Source organism: Ranitomeya variabilis, chromosome 1 (assembly GCF_051348905.1).
Source record: "Ranitomeya variabilis isolate aRanVar5 chromosome 1, aRanVar5.hap1, whole genome shotgun sequence".
Lineage (NCBI taxonomy): Eukaryota > Metazoa > Chordata > Amphibia > Anura > Dendrobatidae > Ranitomeya > Ranitomeya variabilis.
Window position 1 is genome coordinate 816,711,468 of NC_135232.1, and position 24,620 is coordinate 816,736,087.

At 49.3% G+C, this 24,620-nt stretch overlaps 1 protein-coding gene across 1 annotated transcript in view; it reads right to left on the reverse strand.

The window, feature by feature from the left end:
- Positions 1 to 24,620, reverse strand: part of RASGEF1B (RasGEF domain family member 1B) — a 659,413-nt gene that overhangs the window by 298,528 nt on the left and 336,265 nt on the right. The window lies entirely within an intron of this gene.

The following is a 24,620-nucleotide window of genomic DNA, read 5'->3' on the forward strand; positions in this document are numbered from 1 at the left end:
CCCTGTTGTGAATTTGGATTCTGGGCTCCCCCGGTGGCTACTGGTGGAATTGAACTGGTGTCTTCATCTTCTCTGTTCACCTGTTCCCATCAAGATGTGGGAGTCGCTATATAACCTTGCTGCTCTGTTAGTAGCTTGCCGGTCAACAATGTTATCAGAAGCCTCTCTGTGCTTGTTCCTGCTCCTAGACAACTACTAGATAAGTTGGACTCTTGTCCATGTTTGTTTTTGCATTTTGTTCCAGTTCACAGCTGTAGTTTCGTTACTGTGTCTGGAAAGCTCTTGTGAACGGGAATTGCCACTCTGGTGTTATGAGTTAATGCCAGAGTTTTAAAGTAATTTCTGGATGGTGTTTTTGATAGGGATTTCAGCTGACCATGAAAGTGTCCTTTCTGTCTTCTGCTATGTAGTAAGTGGACCTCAAATTTGCTAAACCTATTTTCATACTACGTTTGTTATTTCATCTCAACTCACCGCCAATACATGTGGGGGGCCTCTGTCTCCTTTCGGGGTATTTCTCTAGAGGTGAGCTAGGACTAATATTTTCCTCTGCTAGCTTTATTTAGTCCTCCGGCTGGGCTGGGCATCTAGAATCAACTTAGGCATGCTACCCGGCCACTGCTAGTTGTGCGTTAGGTTTAGTTCATGGTCAGCTCAGTTCCCATCTTCCAAGAGCTAGTTCCTATATATGCTTATGCTATGTTCTCTTGCCATTGAGATCATGACAGTTTGACCGGCCAGCAAAGTGTTAATTGTTTGGGCTGAAGCAGGAGAAAAAGAAGTGTTGAAGGGAAATTTTTTTTTTTTTTTTCCCCTCAGAGTTTTGCTGCCTAGCCCTTAATTGCTATCTAGCTGCTTCTTACCTCCTCTTAACCCTTGAATGGCTCTGTGTCCACCTGTTTGTAATGGATCTTCAGAGTGTAACTGCAGGTTTGAATAATCTTGCCACGAAGGTACAAAATTTGCAAGATTTTGTTTGTCATGCACCTGTATCTGAGCCGAGAATTCCTTTGCCGGAATTTTTCTCGGGGAATAGATCCGGGTTTCAGAATTTTCGAAATAATTGCAAATTATTTTTGTCTCTGAAATCTCGCTCTGCCGGAGACCCTGCACAGCAGGTCAGGATTGTGATTTCCTTGCTCCGGGGCGACCCTCAAGACTGGGCTTTTTCATTGACACCAGGGGATCCTGCGTTGCTCAATGTGGATGCGTTTTTTCTGGCCTTGGGGTTGCTTTATGACGAACCTCATTTGGAGCTTCAGGCAGAAAAAACTTTGATGTCCCTATCTCAGGGGCAAGATGAAGCGGAAATTTACTGCCAAAGATTCCGTAAATGGTCTGTGCTTACTCAGTGGAATGAGTGCGCCCTGGCGGCGACTTTCAGAGAGGGTCTCTCTGATGCCATTAAGGATGTTATGGTGGGGTTCCCTGTGCCTGCGGGTCTGAATGAGTCCATGACAATGGCTATTCAGATCGATAGGCGTTTGCGGGAGCGCAAACCAGTGCACCATCTGGCGGTGTCCACTGAGAAGTCGCCAGAGAGTATGCAGTGTGATAGAATTCTGTCCCGAAGCGAGCGGCAGAATTTTAGACGGAAAAATGGGTTGTGTTTCTATTGTGGTGATTCTACTCATGTTATATCAGCATGCTCTAAGCGCACTAAAAAGCTTGGTAAATCTGTTTCCATTTGCACCTTACCGTCTAAATTTATTCTATCTGTGACCCTGATTTGCTCTTTGTCATCTATTACCACGGACGCCTATGTCGACTCTGGCGCCGCTTTGAGTCTTATGGATTGGTCCTTTGCCAAACGCTGTGGGTATGATTTAGAGCCTTTGGAGACTTCTATTCCTCTGAAGGGGATTGACTCCACCCCATTGGCTAATAATAATCCACAATACTGGACACAAGTAACTATGCGTATTAATCCGGATCACCAGGAGATTATTCGCTTTCTGGTGCTGTATAATCTACATGATGATTTGGTGCTAGGATTGCCTTGGCTGCAATCTCACAACCCAGTCCTCGACTGGAGAGCTATGTCTGTGTTGAGCTGGGGATGTAAGGGGGCTCATGGGGATGTACCTGTGGTTTCCATTTCATCATCCATCCCCTCTGAAATTCCTGAGTTCCTGTCTGACTATCGTGACGTCTTTGAAGAATCCAAGCTTGGTTCGTTACCTCCGCACCGAGAGTGCGATTGTGCCATAGATTTAATCCCGGGTAGTAAATACCCAAAGGGTCGTTTATTTAATCTGTCTGTGCCTGAACATGCTGCTATGCGAGAATATATAAAGGAGTCCTTGGAAAAGGGACATATTCGTCCATCGTCATCTCCCTTAGGAGCCGGTTTTTTCTTTGTGTCAAAAAAAGACGGCTCTTTGAGACCATGTATTGATTATCGGCTTTTGAATAAAATCACTGTTAAATATCAATACCCATTGCCGTTGCTGACTGATTTGTTTGCTCGCATAAAGGGGGCCAAGTGGTTCTCTAAGATTGACCTTCGTGGGGCGTATAATTTGGTGCGAATCAGGCAGGGGGATGAGTGGAAAACCGCATTTAATACGCCCGAGGGCCACTTTGAGTATTTAGTGATGCCTTTTGGTCTTTCTAATGCTCCGTCAGTTTTCCAGTCCTTTATGCATGATATTTTTCGCGATTATTTGGATAAATTTATGATTGTGTATCTGGATGATATTCTGATTTTTTCGGATGACTGGGACTCTCATGTCCAGCAAGTCAGGAGGGTTTTTCAGGTTTTGCGGTCTAATTCTTTGTGTGTGAAGGGTTCTAAGTGTGTTTTTGGGGTACAGAGGATTTCCTTTTTGGGATATATTTTTTCCCCCTCTTCCATTGAAATGGATCCTGTCAAGGTTCAAGCTATTTGTGATTGGACGCAGCCCTCTTCTCTTAAGAGTCTTCAGAAATTTTTGGGCTTTGCTAACTTTTATCGTCGATTTATTGCTGGTTTTTCGGATATTGCTAAGCCATTGACCGATTTGACTAAGAAGGGTGCTGATGTTGCTGATTGGTCCCCTGATGCTGTGGAGGCCTTTCGGGAGCTTAAGCGCCATTTTTCCTCTGCCCCTGTGTTGCGTCAGCCTGATGTTGCTCTACCTTTTCAGGTTGAGGTCGACGCTTCTGAGATCGGAGCTGGGGCAGTGTTGTCGCAGAAAAGTTCTGACTGCTCCGTGATGAGGCCTTGTGCCTTCTTTTCCCGTAAATTTTCGCCCGCTGAGCGGAATTATGATGTTGGGAATCGGGAGCTTTTGGCCATGAAGTGGGCTTTTGAGGAGTGGCGCCATTGGCTTGAGGGGGCCAGACATCAGGTGGTGGTATTGACTGACCACAAAAATTTGATTTATCTTGAGACCGCCAGGCGCCTGAATCCTAGACAGGCGCGCTGGTCATTATTTTTCTCTCGGTTTAATTTTGTGGTGTCATACCTACCGGGTTCTAAGAATGTTAAGGCGGATGCCCTTTCTAGGAGTTTTGAGCCTGACTCGCCTGGTAACTCTGAGCCCACAGGTATCCTTAAGGATGGAGTGGTATTGTCAGCCGTTTCTCCAGACCTGCGGCGGGCCTTGCAGGAGTTTCAGGCGGAGAGACCTGATCGTTGCCCACCTGATAAACTGTTTGTTCCTGATGATTGGACCAGTAGAGTCATCTCTGAGGTTCATTCTTCTGCGTTGGCAGGTCATCCTGGCATTTTTGGTACCAGGGATTTGGTGGCAAGGTCCTTCTGGTGGCCTTCCCTGTCACGAGATGTGCGAGGCTTTGTGCAGTCTTGTGACGTTTGTGCTCGGGCCAAGCCTTGTTGTTCTCGGGCTAGTGGATTATTGTTGCCCTTGCCTATTCCTAAGAGGCCTTGGACGCACATCTCGATGGATTTTATTTCAGATCTGCCTGTTTCTCAGAAGATGTCTGTCATCTGGGTGGTGTGTGACCGTTTTTCTAAGATGGTCCATTTGGTTCCTCTGCCCAAGTTACCTTCTTCTTCCGAGTTGGTTCCTCTGTTTTTTCAAAATGTTGTTCGTTTGCATGGTATTCCTGAGAATATCGTTTCTGACAGAGGGACCCAATTCGTGTCTAGATTTTGGCGGGCATTCTGTGCTAGGATGGGCATAGATTTATCTTTTTCGTCCGCTTTCCATCCTCAGACGAATGGCCAGACCGAGCGGATTAATCAGACCCTGGAGACATATCTGAGGTGTTTTGTGTCTGCTGACCAGGATGATTGGGTTGCTTTTTTGCCATTGGCGGAGTTCGCTCTCAATAATCGGGCCAGCTCTGCCACTTTGGTGTCCCCGTTTTTCTGTAATTCGGGGTTTCATCCTCGATTTTCCTCTGGTCAGGTGGAATCTTCGGATTGTCCTGGAGTGGATGCTGTGGTGGAGAGATTGCATCAGATCTGGGGGCAGGTGGTGGACAATTTGAGGTTGTCCCAGGAGAAGACTCAGCTTTTTGCCAACCGCCACCGTCGTGTTGGTCCTCGGCTTTCTGTTGGGGATTTGGTGTGGTTGTCTTCTCGTTTTGTCCCTATGAGGGTCTCTTCTCCTAAGTTTAAGCCTCGGTTTATCGGCCCGTATAAGATATTGGAGATTCTTAACCCTGTTTCCTTCCGTTTGGACCTCCCTGCATCCTTTTCTATTCATAACGTTTTTCATCGGTCATTATTGCGCAGGTATGAGGTACCGGTTGTGCCTTCCGTTGAGCCTCCTGCTCCGGTGTTGGTTGAGGGTGAGTTGGAGTACGTTGTGGAGAAAATCTTGGACTCTCGTGTTTCCAGACGGAGACTCCAGTATCTGGTCAAGTGGAAGGGATACGGCCAGGAGGATAATTCTTGGGTGAATGCATCTGATGTTCATGCCTCCGATCTGGTTCGTGCCTTTCATAGGGCCCATCCTGATCGCCCTGGTGGTTCTGGTGAGGGTTCGGTGCCCCCTCCTTGAGGGGGGGGTACTGTTGTGAATTTGGATTCTGGGCTCCCCCGGTGGCTACTGGTGGAATTGAACTGGTGTCTTCATCTTCTCTGTTCACCTGTTCCCATCAAGATGTGGGAGTCGCTATATAACCTTGCTGCTCTGTTAGTAGCTTGCCGGTCAACAATGTTATCAGAAGCCTCTCTGTGCTTGTTCCTGCTCCTAGACAACTACTAGATAAGTTGGACTCTTGTCCATGTTTGTTTTTGCATTTTGTTCCAGTTCACAGCTGTAGTTTCGTTACTGTGTCTGGAAAGCTCTTGTGAACGGGAATTGCCACTCTGGTGTTATGAGTTAATGCCAGAGTTTTAAAGTAATTTCTGGATGGTGTTTTTGATAGGGATTTCAGCTGACCATGAAAGTGTCCTTTCTGTCTTCTGCTATGTAGTAAGTGGACCTCAAATTTGCTAAACCTATTTTCATACTACGTTTGTTATTTCATCTCAACTCACCGCCAATACATGTGGGGGGCCTCTGTCTCCTTTCGGGGTATTTCTCTAGAGGTGAGCTAGGACTAATATTTTCCTCTGCTAGCTTTATTTAGTCCTCCGGCTGGGCTGGGCATCTAGAATCAACTTAGGCATGCTACCCGGCCACTGCTAGTTGTGCGTTAGGTTTAGTTCATGGTCAGCTCAGTTCCCATCTTCCAAGAGCTAGTTCCTATATATGCTTATGCTATGTTCTCTTGCCATTGAGATCATGACAGAGCCCATGCCATTTTTTTTAATTTGATTCTTTATTTAGCACAACAGTTACCCAGCTGCTGCTGAATACAACTCCCATCATTGTCTCAGCATGAGTAGGAGACAATAATAAGAGATGCATTCAGCAGCCAGCCGGCGCCAGGGAACAGCACAAACTGCACCACTTGTTCCCAGGTGCCGGTACGTGTCATGCTGATGACACACATATGTCATCCGTGTGCCATCAGTGTGCACGTGTGCAGAAGGCATTTTGTCTGTGCTGCACAAGAAAAACTTACATGTCTGCAGGTTTTCCGCGCGGACACACGGTCAATGTGAAAAACCTAACATGTACATGTGCACCACAATGGGTGTATGTATGTCCGTATTTGCAGTCCTTAAAAAGCAGACCGCATATACTGACATAAAAAAGCATGTGTGAAGAAGGCCTTAGTGTGTATAAACTTGCTTTCTCTGTTGATGAAATTTGTCAGTAACTACAGAAAGCAAACTTTAACGGCAAGCCATGACAAAACCGTAAAACAGTTTTGCATTGTTTTTGCAACTATTCCTATTTTTTAATCTCCCTATGTGGAATTCTATTTTAAATCACGTCTATGTTCTATATACCCTGCAAAGGAAATTACAGATTACAAGAGACAGGATATTTTTAACTATTGCTTCCTCCACCTGCTTGTTAATTAAAGAGATGAAAATTCACTAGTGGCAAACCAAGCCAATTTAAGAATAAATACAGACAACATCTCGGTACAAGATGTATCAGTACAGCTGCGGAATTGGCAAGAAATTATATTGTTCCAAAGTGAGTATGTTTTGAAAATTTAAGAAATTCTATTAAAAGTTAAGCTTTTCTATGAAGCTTCAAGCTTCAGTTACAGAACAGTGTTGGTGTTTGAAGCAGGAAACAATAGTGCAGCCACTGTTGTTTATAAAAGGACTCCATTAAAATATTGTGTTGGTATTTCTGAGTATTTTTTGAATGAACTGCCCAATTTTGCATAGATATTACAATTTTTTGAAAGTACTGGTGGTGGGTGTATATTGTAGTGGCCATTATTACAGGACTAGCTTTATTGCATGTGCACTGCCATGACAACAGTGTAGTTTGACACTTCTATAAGGGCTTTTTATGAGTGTATTATATAGCTGTAGCTAGGCCTTTATTCACGTAGGCTTAAGATTTAGTGTGGTATCCCACAATAACATAAATATATAGTATATACAAATTATAATACTTAAAGTGTTATCCCCTTATTGATGGAGCAACTTTAAACCTTTGGGCCACATGCAGACGTTGAGTATTTGCTCAGTATTTTAAAGTTTTATAGAAGCATGTGCACCACTTCTGAATTGCTTACCCACTCCTTGTTTTGGCTTACAAATACTGAGGTTAAAACCTCTCCAAACATTTAACATTTGTGCATATGGCTTGAATAATCTAATATATAATTGCCTAGAATACTACTTCCTGCAATTTGTGCCAACTTCCGTGGCTTTGTCCGGAGCTAATGTCCGGAGCTAATGTCCGGAGATAAGTGACGTCACCAGTGTCCTACACCCAGGCAGAGCACAGTGGCCCCAGGCAGAGCACAGGGGCCCCAGGCAGAACATGGGGCCCCAGGCAGAGCACAGGGGCCCCAGGCAGCATATGGGGCCCCAGGCAGAGCACAGTGGCCCCAGGCAGAGCACACACCAAATCGGAGGCCGAGGGGCCCCGCCAACCAAATCGGAGGCCGAGGAGCCCCGCCCACCAAATCGAAGGCCGAGCGACCCCGCCCACCAAAGCGGAGGCCGAGGGGCCCGGCCCGGCCCACCAAAGCGGAGGCCGAGGGGCCCCGACCACCACATCGGAGGCCGAGGGGCCCCGCCCACCAAATCGGAGGCCGAGGGTCCCCGCCCACCAAATCGGAGGCCGAGGGTTCCCGCCCACCAAATCGGATGCCGAGGGTCCCCGCCCACCAAATTGGAGGCCGAGGGTCCCCGCCCAGAAAAATCGGAAACCGAGGGGCCCCGCCCACCAAATCGGAGGCCGAGGGGCCCCGCCCACCAAATCGGAGGCCGAGAGTCCCCGCCCACCAAATCGGAGGCCGAGGGTCCCCGCCCACCAAATCGGAGGCCGGGGGTCCCCGCCCTCCAAATCGGAGACCGAGGGGCCCCGCCCACCATATCGGAGGCCGAGGGGCCCCGCCCACCAAATCGGAGGCCGAGGGTCCCCGCCCACCAAATCGGAGGCCGAGGGTCCCCGCCCACCAAATCGGAGGCCGAGGGTCCCCGCTCACCAAATCGGAGGCCGAGAGTCCCCGCCCACCAAATCAAAGGCCCAGGGGCCCCGCCAACCAAATCGGAGGCCGAGGGGCTTCGCCAACCAAATCGGAGGCCGAGGAGCCCCGCCCACCAATGCGAAGGCCGAGCGGCCCCGCCCACCAAAGCGGAGGCCGAGGGGCCTGGCCCTGCCCACCAAAGCGGAGGCCGAGGGGCCCCGCCCACCACATCGGAGGCCGAGGGGCCCCGCCCACCAAATCGGAGGCCGAGGGGCCCCGCCCACCAAATCGGAGACCGAGGGTCCCCGCCCACCAAATCGGAGGCCGAGGGTCCCCGCCCACCAAATCGGAGGCCGAGGGGCCCCGCCAACCAAATCGGAGGCCGAGGAGCCCCGCCCAACAAATCGAAGGCCGAGCGGCCCCGCCCACCAAAGCGGAGGCCGAGAGGCCCGGCCCCGCCCACCAAAGCGGAGGCCGAGGGGCCCCGACCACCACATCGGAGGCCGAGGGGCCCCGCCCACCAAATCGGAGGCCGAGGGGCCCCGCCCACCAAATCGGAGGCCGAGGGTCCCCGCACACCAAATCAGAGGCCGAGGGTCCCCGCCCACCAAATCGGAGGCCGAGGGTCCCCGCCCACCAAATCGGAGGCCGAGGGTCCCCGCCCACCAAATCGGAGGCCGAGGGTCCCCGCCCACCAAATTGGAGGCCGAGGGTCCCCGCCCACCAAATCGGAGGCCGAGGGTCCCCGCCCACCAAATTGGAGGCCGAGGGTCCCCGCCCACCAAATCGGAGGCCGAGGGTCCCCGCCCACCAAATCGGAGGCCGAGGGTCCCCGCCCACCAAATCGGAGGATAAGGGGCCCCGCCCACCAAATCGGAGGCCGTGGGGCCCCGCCAACCAAAGCGGAGGCCGAGGGTCCCCGCCCACCAAATCAGAGGCAGAGGGACCCCGCCCACCAAATCGGAGGCCGAGGGGCCCCGCCCACCAAAGCGGAGGCCGAGGGTCCCCGCCCACCAAATCGGAGGTCGAGGGTCCCCGCCCACCAAATCGGAGGCCGAGGGTCCCCGCCCACCAAATCGGAGGCCGGTCCCCGCCCACCAAATCAGAGGCCGAGGGTCCCCACCCACCAAATCGGAGGACGAGGGGCCCCACCAACCAAATCGGAGGCCGAGGAGCCCCGCCCACCAAAAGTAAGTGCGGCCCCAAAAGTAAGTGCGCCCCCGGGTGCAAAAGTAAGTGCGCCCCCGGGTGCAAAAGTAAGTGCGCCCCCGGGTGCAAAAGTAAGTGCGCCCCCGGGTGCAAAAGTAAGTGCGCCCCCGGGTGCAAAAGTAAGTGCGCCCCCGGGTGCAAAAGTGCGCCTCCGGGTGCAAAAGTAAGTGCGCCCCCGGGTGCAAAAGTAAGCGCGCCCCCGGCCCCGGGTGCAAAAGTAAGCGCGCCCCCCAGTCCCGTGTGTGAAAAGTGCTGCTGTAAAGCTGGTAGCGCTGTTCAAGCACCATGTATTTCCTTCAGGAAATGCCCATCTAATATATAATTGCCTAGAATACTACTTCCTGCAATTTGTGCCAACTTCCGTGGCTTTGTCTGGAGCTAATGTCCGGAGATAATGTCCGGAGCTAATGTCCGGAGATAATGTCCGGAGCTAATGTCCGGAGATAATGTCCGGAGATAAGTGACGTCACCAGTGTCCTACACCCAGGCAGAGCACAGGGGCCCCAGGCAGCATATGGGGCCCCAGGCAGAGCACAGTGGCCCCAGGCAGAGCACAGGGGCCCCAGGCAGCATATGGGGCCCCAGGCAGAGCACAGTGGTCCCAGGCAGAGCACAGGGGCCCCAGGCAGCCTATGGGGCCCCAGGCAGAGCACAGTGGCCCCAGGCAGAGCACAGGGGCCCAAGGCAGCATATGGGGCCCCAGGCAGAGCACAGGGGCCCCAGGCAGCATATGGGGCCCCAGGCAGAGCACAGTGGCCCCAGGCAGAGCACAGGGGCCCCAGGCAGAACATGGGGCCCCAGGCAGAGCACAGGGGCCCCAGGCAGAGCACAGGGGCCACAGGCAGCATATGGGGTCCCAGGCAGAGCACAGGGGCCCCAGGCAGAGCACAGGGGCCCCAGGCAGCATATGGGGCCCCAGGCAGAGCACAGTGGCCCCAGGCAGAGCACAGGGGCCCCAGGCAGAACATGGGGCCCCAGGCAGAGCACAGGGGCCCCAGGCAGAGCACAGGGGCCCCAGGCAGCATATGGGGCCCCAGGCAGAGCACAGGGGCCCCAGGCAGCATATGGGGCCCCAGGCAGAGCACAGTGGCCCCAGGCAGCATATGGGGCCCCAGGCAGAGCACAGTGGCCCCAGGCAGAGCACAGGGGCCCCAGGCAGCATATGGGGCCCCAGGCAGAGCACAGTGGTCCCAGGCAGAGCACAGGGGCCCCAGGCAGCCTATGGGGCCCCAGGCAGAGCACAGTGGCCCCAGGCAGAACATGGGGCCCCAGGCAGAGCACAGTGGCCCCAGGCAGAGCACAGGGGCCCCAGGCAGAACATGGGGCCCCAGGCAGAGCACAGGGGCCCCAGGAAGAGCACAGGGGCCCCAGGCAGCATATGGGGCCCCAGGCAGAGCACAGGGGCCCCAGGCAGCATATGGGGCCCCAGGCAGAGCACAGTGGCCCCAGGCAGAGCACAGGAGCCCCAGGCAGCATATGGGGCCCCAGGCAGAGCACAGTGGTCCCAGGCAGCCTATGGGGCCCCAGGCAGAGCACAGTGGCCCCAGGCAGAACATGGGGCCTCAGGCAGAGCACAGGGGCCCCAGGCAGAGCACAGGGGCCCCAGGCAGCATATGGGGCCCCAGGCAGAGCACAGCGATATTTTGGACCACTGTGCGGTGTTTCAGACCCCCTGTGTGATGTCTGGGGCCCTGTTCTTAAGTATATTAAAGATTAAAGTAACGTATATTAAAGTATATTATAGATCAAATTTGACACGTTTATGAGCACCATTGAGTGATATACTCAAGAATGACATAATTTTTCAACATTTTATGGTTTCAAACTGTAAACACTCAGAGTTTTTTTTACTTCAACCAGAAAACCTTAACGGTTCATAAAAAACTTGACTGTTCAGGATATGATAAAAGTCATAGTATTCTGAATCTTTAACTTATAAAGATACCTTTACATGGGGTGATTATTGGTTCCAGAGAGGCTTTCGGCCGATAATCGTACACATGGCTGGTGACAGGACAATACAATATAAACGTTCAAAGGTAAACACTGATAACATTAAAATCTAATATATAATTGCCTAGAATACTACTTCCGGCAATTTGTGCCAACTTCCGTGGCTTTGTCCGGAGATAATGTCCGGAGATAAGTGACGTCACCAGCGTCCTACACCCTCTCAGGGTGGACAAAGATATATGCCTTCGTGGTGCGCGGCACTTTTCTGATTGGTTGCCGCCTGCCGCGAGCGACCAATCAGAAATGTGCCGTACTGTCAAGAATTGTCAAGAGCTGGTGAGTGCAGCCATTTTTTGTTCTTTCTTACTATTATTTATTAATTGTATTATTCTTACATTTGAATAAATAAAGTATATATGGATTCTAGACTCCCGATTCTTTAGAATCGGGCTGCCATCTAGTAATATAATAATGTTCTAATATGGTTTAATTAAAAAGCCTCTACCTTTCCCTCTTTAATCTATTTTATTTTATTATTATTTTTTTTACGTATGATGCTTCATGTGAGAATCCCCGATGCCTGCTGGGAGGGGGCAGAGGTGGAGGTCAATGCCACAGCCTCTCTCCTCACCTGTAAAAAAGCATCATCAGTGACATCCATTTCAGGGGCTAGGCTAGTTCCTACTGTACTGAGCATGTGTTATAAATTCTTACAAATGCTCAGTACATGCTCCTTTCTTACTGTGCAATAGTCATCTCAGTGCACAGTGACAGTGCGCTCCCACACTTGATCTAATTAAAAGTGATGAGCTGGCAACAGAGATCACTGTCAGTGCACATTGTAAGGACATAACTTGTGCCAGCTTGTCACTTCTAATTAGAGCCAGTGAGGGAGTGCATTATCACTGTGCACTAAGAAGAATATTGCACAATAAGAAAGGAGTTTGTACTAAGCATATGTTGGAATTTACAACCGATGCATGCTCGGCTGCAAGGACTAACCCATTCCCTGAAGTGGATGTCAATGATGACACTTTGTTTCATAGTGGGGACAGAGGCTGTGGCAGTGACCTTAGCATCTGCTGTCTCCCAGCATGCATGGTCAGTGTGCATTGAAAGAAGATAACCTGGTGGGCAAAGACTAGCCCCTTCCCCAAAACAGTCTTTTTTTTTGGTTAGGGCTGGTCTTTAATGCAGGGCTATCTCCTTACAATGCATACTGACAGAGCGCTCTGTTGCCTGCTCATCACTTCTAATTATAGTGGGTGAGGGAGTGCACTGGCACAGTGCATTGAGAAGAGTACTGCACAGTAGGAAGGGAGCTCGTACTAACCATACATTGGAATTGATAATTGATGCATACTCAGTACAAGAGTGTCTAGCCCAGCCCCTGAAATAAACGTCACTGATGATGCTTAGTTTCAGGACCGGGACAGAGGCTCCGGCAGTGACCACAGCCTCTACCTCCTGATGACATCTCATGTGAGTATCCCAGTGCGCACTGTGGTTTCTCAAAGAAAGAGTCATCAAATCGGAAATAGGTAAAAAAAATCAGTAAGATTAGTGCAGGAAGGGTAGGAACTTTTTAATTAAATCATATTAGAAAAGCTATTATACAGTATTATTAAAATAAATAGAGATACATATAGAATGAAAATCAATATTAATTTTGGACAACCCCTTTAATGACGTAGTCACATTTTCAAATCTGAGATGAGTCACTTTATATGGCTATAGCTCAGGAATGCTTCATCATATTCCATTGTTTCTGTGATTGTTTTTATATCACATTGTACTATATGTTAGTGGTAAATTTAGGTTGATATGTTATGTGTTTTTTTATAAAAATATCTGAAACTTTTAATGTTTACACTCTTAAACCAGATAGTCATATCACACAAACTAGTTAATAGGTAAGATTGATGATAGCAACATCATTTTTCAAACATCCTTTTAGTTAGTTAGGGTATTAAACTTTAACAGCAATTTTTCATTTTTTTTCAAGGAAACCTTATGCATCTGGGTTCGAACCCTTCAGCTTTGTGGTTGGTTTCTCTGTCCACCGAGCCACAGCAGATACATGATTTCTCCTAGTGCTTAGTTTCTGTTATCCTTCCTTCAGTCTTTTTAGGGTAACAGGTGTCTTCATTTACTCATTTTTATGCCCTATCACCTTTTGGGTGCGGCTTTACTTACTTTCTTCCTGCTGGTAATTGTCTCATTTGGATGTCCATCCATACTGCTGTAGTTTAAACCAGTTAGGCTGCAGTCACACTATCAGTATTTGGTCAGTATTTCTCATCAGTATTTGTAAGCCAAAACCAGGAGTGGGTGATAAATCCAGAAGTGGTGACGTGTTTCTATTATACTTTTCCTCTGATTGTTCCTCACCTGGTTTTGGCTTCCAAATACTAATGTAAAATACTGACCAAATACTAAGGCCGAGATAACACATGCGCGAGATACGGCCGAGTCTCGCAGGTGAAATCCCTCCTCTGGTGTCGGCACTCCGGAGCGGTGCATCAGCCGCACAGCAACACATGGAGCTGCACGCTCCACTCCCAAGTGCCAGCGCCAGAGGAGGGATTTCACCTGCGAGACTCGGCCGTATCACGCGTATGTGTGATCCCGGGCTAACAGTATGACTGCAGCCTTAGTGAAAGACCAACTAGGATTTATCTCTTGACTGTGTTTGGTCTTTACCCTGCACCTATCTTCTGTTTTTTTTAGACATACTGATAGGGAAATTAGATTTTGAGCCCAAATGGGGACAGTGCTGATAATGTCTGTAAAGCGCTGTGGAATTAATGGCACCATATAACTGAGTAAAGTAAATAAGATAAATATAGCGGAAAGGGAGGAGTAATCCAACACTTTTTTTTCATAGTTTTTTTCTTTTTTATGGAACTGACTTAAAGCAACCTAGAATTTACCAAACAAAACAAGCAATCTATAACAGGGAGGCGTAGGTCCAAGTGGAGTAAGAGGTGGACATGGCAGTATAGGTAGGTGGTAGAGTCAAAGGATGAGTAATCCACCGCTGATTTTTTGTATTTTTTTTGTGTCATGGAACAGACTTAAAACAATCTATAATTAACCAAACTAAAACTATCAATGTACAACAAGGAGGTGTAGGTGCAAGTGGAGGAAGAGGTGGATGTGATGGTATAAGTGGAAGAGGCGGAGGAGGAAGTAGCCAATACATTTTTGGGGATTTTGTATTTGGGTAGGAGAATGACAAATGAAAAAAATGACAAATAGAGCTAAATACTGTGTGGGTGCAGATGGTGTAGTTTTCTAGTCATCCCAAGGTATGGAAAAGTCCTGTGGGATACACACCAGGTTCATTTTAAAGAATGCTAGGTTCCCCATATTGGATGTGGACAGGTGGATGTGCTTATCTGTGATCACACCCCAAGCCATGCCAAACACACGTTTCGAAATGAAACTTGCCACCAAAGCATTAAGGGCAAGATCAAACCATCTGTCCAATTTTGAGACCCAAAAGTGAAATGGGGCAGATTCACCATGTTGTTGTAATGCTGGCTACTCCCTATTGCATGGTGGTGCGGTATGTTTTGGCGTGCTTATAAAATGTTGCTACATTTCGGCCTTGCTAACCCTGCCTGCCGAGGTGCTAGCCGTACCCCAGCTGCACTGGCAGCTTCCTCCTCCGCCTCTGACTTGTTCTTCCACTGAGTCCCTGACGTCAGGTGGGAAAGTCATCAGTAGTTTCTCTACCAACGTCTGCTAGTATTCCCGCATTTGGCCCTCCCGGACCAGTAAGGAAGTTCTGATGGTACGTTGTCTGTGTAGGGGGATCCGGCTGAGTGGCCACCCAGTAATCTGGACTGGTAACAATATGGGCAACTGGTGAAGTGGTATTGTTCTGCATTGCGACTCAGCTAGCCATGCTGCAGCTGAAGCTCCATGTTTTCCTGCTACTGCTTGCATAATTTCTCATACATATGCAAGGTGGAGTTCCACCTTGTTGGTACATCACATATCAACCGGTGAGTGGGAAGGCATAAAAGATGCTGCAGTGCAGAATAGCGAGTAGCAGCAGAAGGGTGAAAGCTTTGAAAGTACGTACACACTGCCTGCAATTTCAGCAACAAATCTGACATGTGTGGGTAGTTTTTTCAGGTAGCTCTGCACCAAGTTCAGCACATCCAGTAGGCAGGGGATGTGCGTCAAACTGGCTAGGCCCAGAACTGCTAAGAGAATTTGCACGTTATCGCACACCACCAGGCCAGACTTGAGGTTCACTGGCACCCACCACTGATCTGTCTGGGGTTTGATCCCCGTCCACAGCTCCTGTGCATTGTCGGATTTGTCCTCCAAACAGAAGAGTTGAAGAACAGCCTGCTGTTGTTTCCACTTGACTATGTCGAAGGTGGTGCGGCAGGTCTTCTTGTCACTGGATGGGGAGGTGATGGAGGAAGTATAATGAAGAGGCAACCAGAACAGATAAACGTCCATCAAGCTTAGCTGGTGGTTGGACATGAGCTGGAATGCCTTCCACCTCTGTCACACCACTACATTTACCCAGTGGCAGAAGAAAGGAAAGGAAAGGACAAGTGCAGCGCCCCCGAGTCCTGGTCGTTGCAGTAATGTTTTTCTTCCACCAGGGGGAGCAATATTACATCTGATGGCAATAAAGGAGATCTTCTGTCCAGGTATCACAACCACACACAACACACTTCACACTCCAGTCCACCAGGGGGAGCAAAGGTTCTATCTACTAGGCCACTCCTCACAGTTAGGTAAAACTGGTGGGTTGGTTAGGAAGTTAGACAGAAGCTGACTGGGCTTCAAACAGACAGTTATAGCTCAACGGAGTTTGGCAGAAGCTGGCTGGAGTGGGTTCCAGCCAGATCCAGACTGCGGTCTGAGGAGGACGAGGGTGCACGGAGCTGCACCTGCCCCACGTGCGGCAGCATCCAAAGAAAGAGACATTGAAAAGAAGTGTGTTGCAGTGAGTGAGAAACAAAGGCATAGCAACAAGTGAATACCAGAGAGGATAGTGGCCAAGAGAAGCGGCATCCTTCTGGTGCGCGATCCGGTAGCCAGAATACCGAGGGAGTAAAGTGCTCTATGCCTTGCTTCAGAGACTGGCAGGACAGTCAAGTCCAAGTTGGCTGCCTGACCTTAATACCTAGGAAGACACGGTGGCAACTTGTGGGGGTCGGGGCGTCTCTAGGGTGCCTATAAACAAGCCTCAAGTCATCAGTCATATGGGTTTTGTTCTATCCGACCATGGGGAACAGTGAGAAGAGTAACAACAGTGAGGACCTCATTAGAGCTTAAGCAAGTGGGAACCTACTGTGTTACTGGGTGCATAAAAAGGCTATTGAATTCCACCTAGACAAGGAGACTCTGGATTTGCCTTCAGACCGGCCGGACTCTGCCTACCCTGTGATCTGGTGCCCTGGACTGTGGACACTGAAGCCTTCAGTTAAAGGTAAAGAGACTGCAACCTTGTGTCCTCGTTATTCACTGCGCCTCACATCATTCACCATCTTCACCTCTGGGAAGCCCTGGGGATACACTTCACCTGTGAGAAGGTATACCATCTAGCTGCCATAACATCACCCCAGCGGACCCCTAAGCAGCGTCGGTCACCCTGACCAAATACCACAGGTGGCATCACGAACATCATATAAACTTTTCCTTTTATTGGACACCCCTCAAAGGGCCACGGACCGGGTTAGGCCACCGTGACATCCCCGCTGAGAACCGAAGGACCCGGCTCCGAGTACCCCATTGCCCTTACGTGGGGGCGCTCCATAAAACCTGGCGTCACGAACAGAATCTACTCAAGCCTGAAAATCGGGTCATGTGCACCTAAGAACTTTGCCAGAACTGCATTGGAACTGTGATTTGTTTAAGGACTGTGTATCGCCATTACCGCAAAGATTCCTGCCAAAATTGCTGCCATAATAGCGCCACAAGGAGCGCAGGAAGAGAAGAAGGGCGTGCCATGGGAGGAGACTACCAAAGCAGCGCCAAGAGTGATGACCGCCCCCTCCGACTACTGCTACGGGATGATGACCTGCCCAGGAGCCAAGGAGGTCCGCCCCCTGATTTGCAACGGCTGGAACCGGGGGGAGAAGGAGCTCCACCCCCAGAAAATGGAGGAGCAGCGTGCTCGCTACCAAAGGTCCAGAAGCAGAAATGGCGACCAGCGGATACCTGAAAGGGGACGAATCGACCCACAGCAGTCCCGAGCCATCGGAGGAGGAGTGCCCAGGCATGCCGCCTTTAGAGGAAATCGACTTCATGCAGTTATGGGTGGAGCAGCTGCGTCGACTGTCGTGGCACAACGGCTTTACGGCACCGAGGAAAGCGAGGCCGATCTACGCCAAGAGGACACCCAGACGGAAATACCGGCGGTGCCGTCACCAACCCCAGTATTCGGAACTGCGGAGCGGGACGGCATCGAGGGAACCATACCCGGTACAGGTACAGAGAATGCCATCATCCTGGAGACCAAGCCGACCCCAGCGGCCGTGCAGCACCCAGGCTCTGACTCGATACCTGCGCTCCCGGTACGATGGGGGGTAGTGGTGGTCTCTCCCCTCCAGAACAAGAAGGGCTACATCCAGGAGATAGAGCCACCAATAGGGGCCCCCGCGACCGAACAAGAAGTACCGCTTACCACTGAAACAGACTGTACCGATTACGAGCCAGGTAGGGGGGACATAGTCACTTACACCCGCTACTGGACAGATGCCGGTTGGCATACCCGGGAGGTAAAGAAGGCTACCCCTCTAATGATGTTGCCCAGCGTCGGTCAGATTGATCTTGCCGCCCCTGCAGCTATCAAGGATGTGGCAGTAACTGATATGCGCACGCAAGCCACTCAGACTGCAATTGCAGCCCACAACCTGACAATGCATGAACAACGGACCCATGGGGTCGATGTAGACGAGGACATATACACGAGTCGTCCAAGGCCAAAGGTTACCAGATATCGTAGAAGGCCCTGGATGCAGTTTCACCAATAAACCTTGAAGGATCCGAAGATTGTATATAGTTTAAGCAAGTGGGAACCTACTGTGTTACTGGGCGCATAGGAAGGCTATTGAATTCCACCTGGACAAGGAGACTCTGGATTTGCCTTCAGACCGGCCGGACTCTGCCTACCCTGTGATCCGGTGCCCTGGACTGTGGACACTGAAGCCTTCAGTAAAAGGTAAAGAGACTGCAACCTTGTGTCCTCGTTATTCACTGCGCCTCACATCATTCACCATCTACACCTCTGGGAAGCCCTGGGGATACACTTCACCTGTGGGAAGGTATACCATCTAGCTGCCATAATATCACCCCAGCGGACCCCTAAGCAGCGTCGGTCACCCTGACCGAATACCACAGGTGGCGTCACGAACATCATATAAACTTTTCCTTTTATTGGACACCCCTCAAAGGGCCACGGACCGGGTCAGGCCACCGTGACATCCCCGCTGAGAACCGAAGGACCCGGCTCCGAGTACCCCATTGCCCTTACGTGGGGGCGCTCCACAATCATGTAGCCCAAAGTAGATTTAAACATGTAAACACTTTATTATGCATACATATCATAACAGATGAAAAGGGGGAGAAAGTGCATATGTGCAATATGAAAGAGTGTAGGACACACAGTGCGAGTTAATGCCGCAATAGTAGATGTCTATTAAATGGCCTCTGGCCATAGCATAAGTACCTATTGAAATAGTAGACAGTTACTAATAAGAAACCCACAGTCAGTACCTAGCCGTAGAGTCAGGTATCAGGGTGTCCAGACAATAATGAAGTTAAGCATGTAAATACAAAGAGGCATAGACAGCATAAAATTATTGGAATAATTATAACATACCTAGTGGAGACACCCATCCACGCGTTTCGGACCTGTCTTTGTCATATGTAACGCAATGGATACTTTCTACTAATATTACTCTATTGATTGCTAACGGTACCCTCACTTCTGGTGCGCTATTTCTATTTACCCAGTGGGCATTTAGGGATATGTAACACCTCTGGCAGTGATTACTGGTCCAGATATCAGTGATTATGTGGGTCTTGCCACTGATTGTGTTGCGCAGTGCAGACATGATTTGGTCCACAGCATGTGTGTGCAGGGTAAGGATGGCCCTCATAGAAAAGCAGTGGAGGCTGGGAACAATGTACTGCGGGACAGCCACTGCCATCAGTTTTATTAAAACTGTTCATTTCCACCAGCTGGAATGACAACATTTCAAAAGCCAGTAATTTGGAAATGCTGTTATAGGGGGATGGGCTATGCATGACGTTCCTGCCATCCCGGTTCCGTTATGTTATGGTCATATCCACTTGTGTAAAAGAGGTTGTATAAGAAATAGATAATGTTGTTCTTTGATATGTCACTTAATAATGCTTGAGATTGGTACTGCTACACGAATATGTGTATTACCACTATTCTTCATTCGTACTGCTACACAAATCAGCGTAGTGTTCAATTATGGCTACTAGATGGGGGCACTATATTGTATGTAGTATAATTAGTAACATAGTGTAGTAAAAGGTTAACTGTAGGAGGGGCTGCTGTGTGGTAAGCTAGGAACGTTCCGTTAGGTAGTGAGAAGGGCCTAGGAGCCCGAAGCGTTCACATGGGCACTAAGCCCAGGACACCGCAGCAGTAACGCAATGTTTGAAAGGAGAACCCAGCCATTCAGAGTCCTATACTGACAGAAGGACAGTGTACAGCAGCAGAGTCACAGGAGCTTGGAGTTGAGGAAATGAAGCTGTCCGGGATAGTACAGGGCGCAGATGGTTCAAGATGTGGCAGATCATTACATGGGTGGATGCTCTCATATCCAGGGCGAAAAGGATGAGTCAAACCCCAGAAATAGTGAGTCTGGACAAGGAGAACACAGCGGTAACGCCTAAGGCGTTATTACCCTGTAATGTACTGAAGGACATGTAACCGAGTACAGGGAAGATGCAGGATGTGTACTGTATGGAGCCTGATGTTTATGCTGATCCTGACAAGAATGTGCTGCAAAGAGTATTGAGTAAAGTTCTTCATTTTGCATTTGAACCGGACTGTGTCTCAATTCTTGTGAAGTTGACTACAGAAAGTCCCCAGCACTGGAGAGGAGTCCCTGATGGTGTGGCGAGAGAAGACACAGGTATGCTGACAGAAGAATGTTATTTTTCTGTGAGGGGAGGTCGGAACACAAAAGCCCCGGTGTCCTCGGCCATGACTACGGTCCTGGCTGAACCTAAAGGTACCCTCACACTAAGCGATGCTGCAGCGATACAGACAACGATGCCGATCGCTGCAGCGTCGCTGTTTGGTCGCTGGAGAGCTGTCACACAGACCGCTCTCCAGCGACCAACGATGCCGAGGTCCCTTGGTAACCAGGGTAAACATCGGGTTGCTAAGCGCAGGGCCGCGCTTAGTAACCCGATGTTTACCCTGGTTACCAGTGTAAAATGTAAAAAAACAAACAGTACATACTCACCTTCGCGTCCCCCGGCGTCCGCTTCCTGCACTGACTGAGTGCCGGCCCTAACAGCAGAGCGGTGACGTCACCGTTGTGCTGTGCTTTCACTTTATGGACGGTGCTCAGTCAATGCAGGAAGCGGACGGCGGGGGACGTGAAGGTGAGTATGTACTGTTTGTTTTTTTACATTTTACACTGGTAACCAGTGTAAGATAATGTAAGACTATTCTTACTGAGTGTATTGGGGGACACTCTCTTTGCCGCGACATTCAGCACACGGGCACGGGTTTTTAAAACAAAACAGTCTATCTGGTTTATTAGGGTATCATAAACCACATCATGAACAGTCCATTTACACACTGTACCAGGACATCACATCACGTTTCATATCCTCAGTCTGTAGCAACTAAACATGCTGGTCCTCTCCTGACCAGTTGCCACGGGTTACTACACAGTTCATAGAACATAACAAGCACCATCAGACAATGATACCTTATGGGAGCTCCATCTGCTGACTCCTTGTCAGTCCGCTCTCCTGGGGAAACTGCCTAACGGGGTTCACCAACTTGCCTGGCCGGCACACATCAGTCAGTCCAGAGCCACCGAAGGCCGGTAGCTTCCCCAACGCCGATCATCCAGGTCCACAGTCTCTCAAGTGCTCCAAGAAGACTCCACTCGCAGGAGCTTCTAACACAGACTGTGCTGGACCATGATCACACTGTGTTCTTCAGAACGTCCATCCCTCCTGGGACCGTTTAACACAGAAGCCGTGGCCTGTCTGGGTGCTATTCAGGACTCAGTCCAACACCACAGGCCACCAGGTCCAAGCCATGTGCTTTCCAGGAAGCCTCCTCCCAGGTCTTCCTACACGGGGGCACACAGCCCAAGCACAGGCTTCCAGGACCTTGCACTTGGACCATTCAGGTCCAAACACTGGAATCACACAGGAACCACACAGAAGACCCACACAGGGCCCACACAGGATCCACACAGGATCCACACAGGGAACATGTGACCCACACCCTGGTCACGTTATGTACCTGTAACCACACCCACAGTAATGGATCACATGGGCTGGTCACGTGATCCTGACATCACTGCAGGTCGATCCTCACGGTCTCAATACGACTCCGTGCACATACCGGGGAGACCATGCAGCGCCCCCTACCTGTTACAGGGGTCACTATATCACACCAGGGTAAACATCGGGTTACTAAGCGCGGCCCTGCGCTTAGTAACCCGATATTTACCCTGGTTACCATTGTAAAACATCGCTGGTATCGTTGCTTTTGCTGTCAAACACAATGATACACGGCGATCTGACGACCAAATAAAGTTCTGAACTTTAATCAACGACCAGCGATATCACAGCAGGATCCTGATCGCTGCTGCGTGTCAAACACAACGATATCGCTATTCAGGACGCTGCAACGTCACGGATCACTAGCGATATCGTTTAGTGTGATGGTACCTTTACACTGTCATTCAGGACCATGGCTCCTGGGTGGCTAGAGGGGTATCTCCTCTTTGTCTCAAGAATTTAGGGGATGGAAAGCTGAACACTTCCACGGGATGGTGTGGAGATGCTCGGTGACACTGTTGGTGGTGGTGTTGCTGTCACATACTCTCTTTGTGTCGCAGCAGGTAACCCTGTTGATTGAGACAGGGAGGAAGAGGTTGAGACTGCAGCAGAAGAAGGAAAAGCAGGAGGCTCAGATCTGTCATGCTTTTTAATGTGTGTAATGTGTTTAATATATGTATTCCACTGCATCTCATACTGGTATTCAGATACCTGTTCATACAGGGGGTGCTCAGGTTCAGAACATGCCTCTGTTTAGAGTCTGACAGTACAGCATGCAAAACCATATTGCTTGTCGGCAGCACATTCCCTGAAAATATTCCACACCAGGGAGCTCTTTTGAGCTGACTTTGGTGTGTTGATTTCTAGCGAGTAGTAGCAGCTGACATACTGGCTAGGGGTCACCCACTAATAGACTGCTGCATGACTTGGAGTTCAGACTGCTTAGCTGATTTGCAAGGGAATGAGATGGAAGCTGGATGACCATGGTCCCCAGGAGCCAAATGTGCACTTTCTGCAGTGGACCGGTTGGAAAATAATATGAAGGAACTGGAGCCATGCTCAGCCATCCAATTTAACACCTTTTGAACATCTTGTGGCCTCACCATTCATGCGGCGCTTATTTGGGCCTATGAAAGGACACATAACGTCCTGTCACCTGCGTGCACCAGAGAAGGGTGTTGTGTTTGGGCACGTAGCAGGTACAGAATGACCACGTCCTCTTGCTGCATCAGCTATATCACCACCACCACCATAGTAGCTATACCATCACCACCACGGTCATGTCCAATATTTGATGCTTTCCTTATTTTTGGAAATGGTTTTTCTGCACACCACTCGCAAAGTAAAGACAGAAGATTAGATTTATTTATTTGTAGCAGTAGTTTAAAACACACAGCGGTCCAGAATATTTATATCTTTCTATAAAATGGCAACGAGACAGCTAATGCCAATTATTTATTTCCCAGACTACTAGAAAACACAAACGCCTTTAACAAAATTATTTCTTTGGCCTAAAAATGGCAAGGAGAAGGCTGATGCCAATTATTTATTTGCAACACTAGTAGAAAACACACCTGTCCAGAAAACGTATTTTTTTGACATAGAAATGGCAACAAGATGGCTGATGCCAATTATGTATTTTCCAGACTACTAAAAAACACTCACCGGTTTAGAAAAATGATTTCTTTGGCCTACAAATGGCAAAGAGATGGCTGATGCCAATTATTTATTTACCAGACTACTAGAAAACACATCGGTTCAGAAATTTATTTTCTTTGGACTACTAATGGCAACAAGATGACTGATGCCAATTATTTTTTCCCAAAATACTAGAAAATAGAGATGAGCGAATATCTCAATGTTCGGTTCTGATTACGATCACTGAATTTGCAATATTCGCCAAATAATTTGTGGAATATTCGTTGAATATAACCGAACACCATTCATCTCAATGGGAGGCAAAAAGAAACGCATGCACAACACATTATAATGACCCCAAATGCTGCCAAAACACATCAAATGAGGAACAGACACCAAGAAAGTTGCCTCAATTTACCCACAGTACAAATTGCAGCATGGCACTGTAGCAATCAGCCAGGCATGAGGTATCGGGGACAGCAGTTTTCAATTGAACGTCACAGTTAGACGAGGTGGGTGAGGGATCGATGAACGCCTTCTTTGCTGGGAGCCCTGATACCACATGCAACACCTCTACCTGCTTTCATGCTGATCCAGACTCAGGTGGCACAAATATTAATTTTGTAGACTACCAATGTCAGAAATATTTAAGGATAGTAACAAGTGTAGTTGAGTCCAAGGAAGTGGAGGCCTGACGGTCTCGGAGGCCTACTGCTACAGGCAACACGCATGACAGACACAACCAGGAGTGTTCACATTTCCAAACATTTGTGACAGACACCATCAAAGTGGCATCAATTTCACCACAGTAGAAATAGTACAAAAGGGACCAATAGGTCTTTCACTACACCCAATCCAGCAGATGGACACCCAACCAGGAGTGTTCACATTTCCAAAAATTACTGACAAACACCACAAAAGTACTTGCATCATAAATGTGAAGAATCTTTAATAGGAACACCACAGTGGTATAGACAGTTGCTGAGGTAACGTTTCGACCCTTATAGGCCTTTGTCAAACCTCACACTTATAGGAGAAGGACACTGGAAAGATCCGGAACAGCACGGATAGGGAATGGGGTCCCTGGTGGGTCCTATGTCAGGAGAAGCGGCGCTGCTTCACGTCACCGCTGTGCTCTGCTTTCACTTTACGGCCGGCACTCACAGTCAGTGCGGGAAGCCGCCGGCGAGGGACGTGTGACAGACATCAGAGGGTGAGTATGTACTGTTTTTTTTTTTTACTTTTACACTGGTAACCAGGGTAAACATCGGGTTACTAAGCGCGGCCCTGCGCTTAGTAACCCGATGTTTACCCTGGTTACC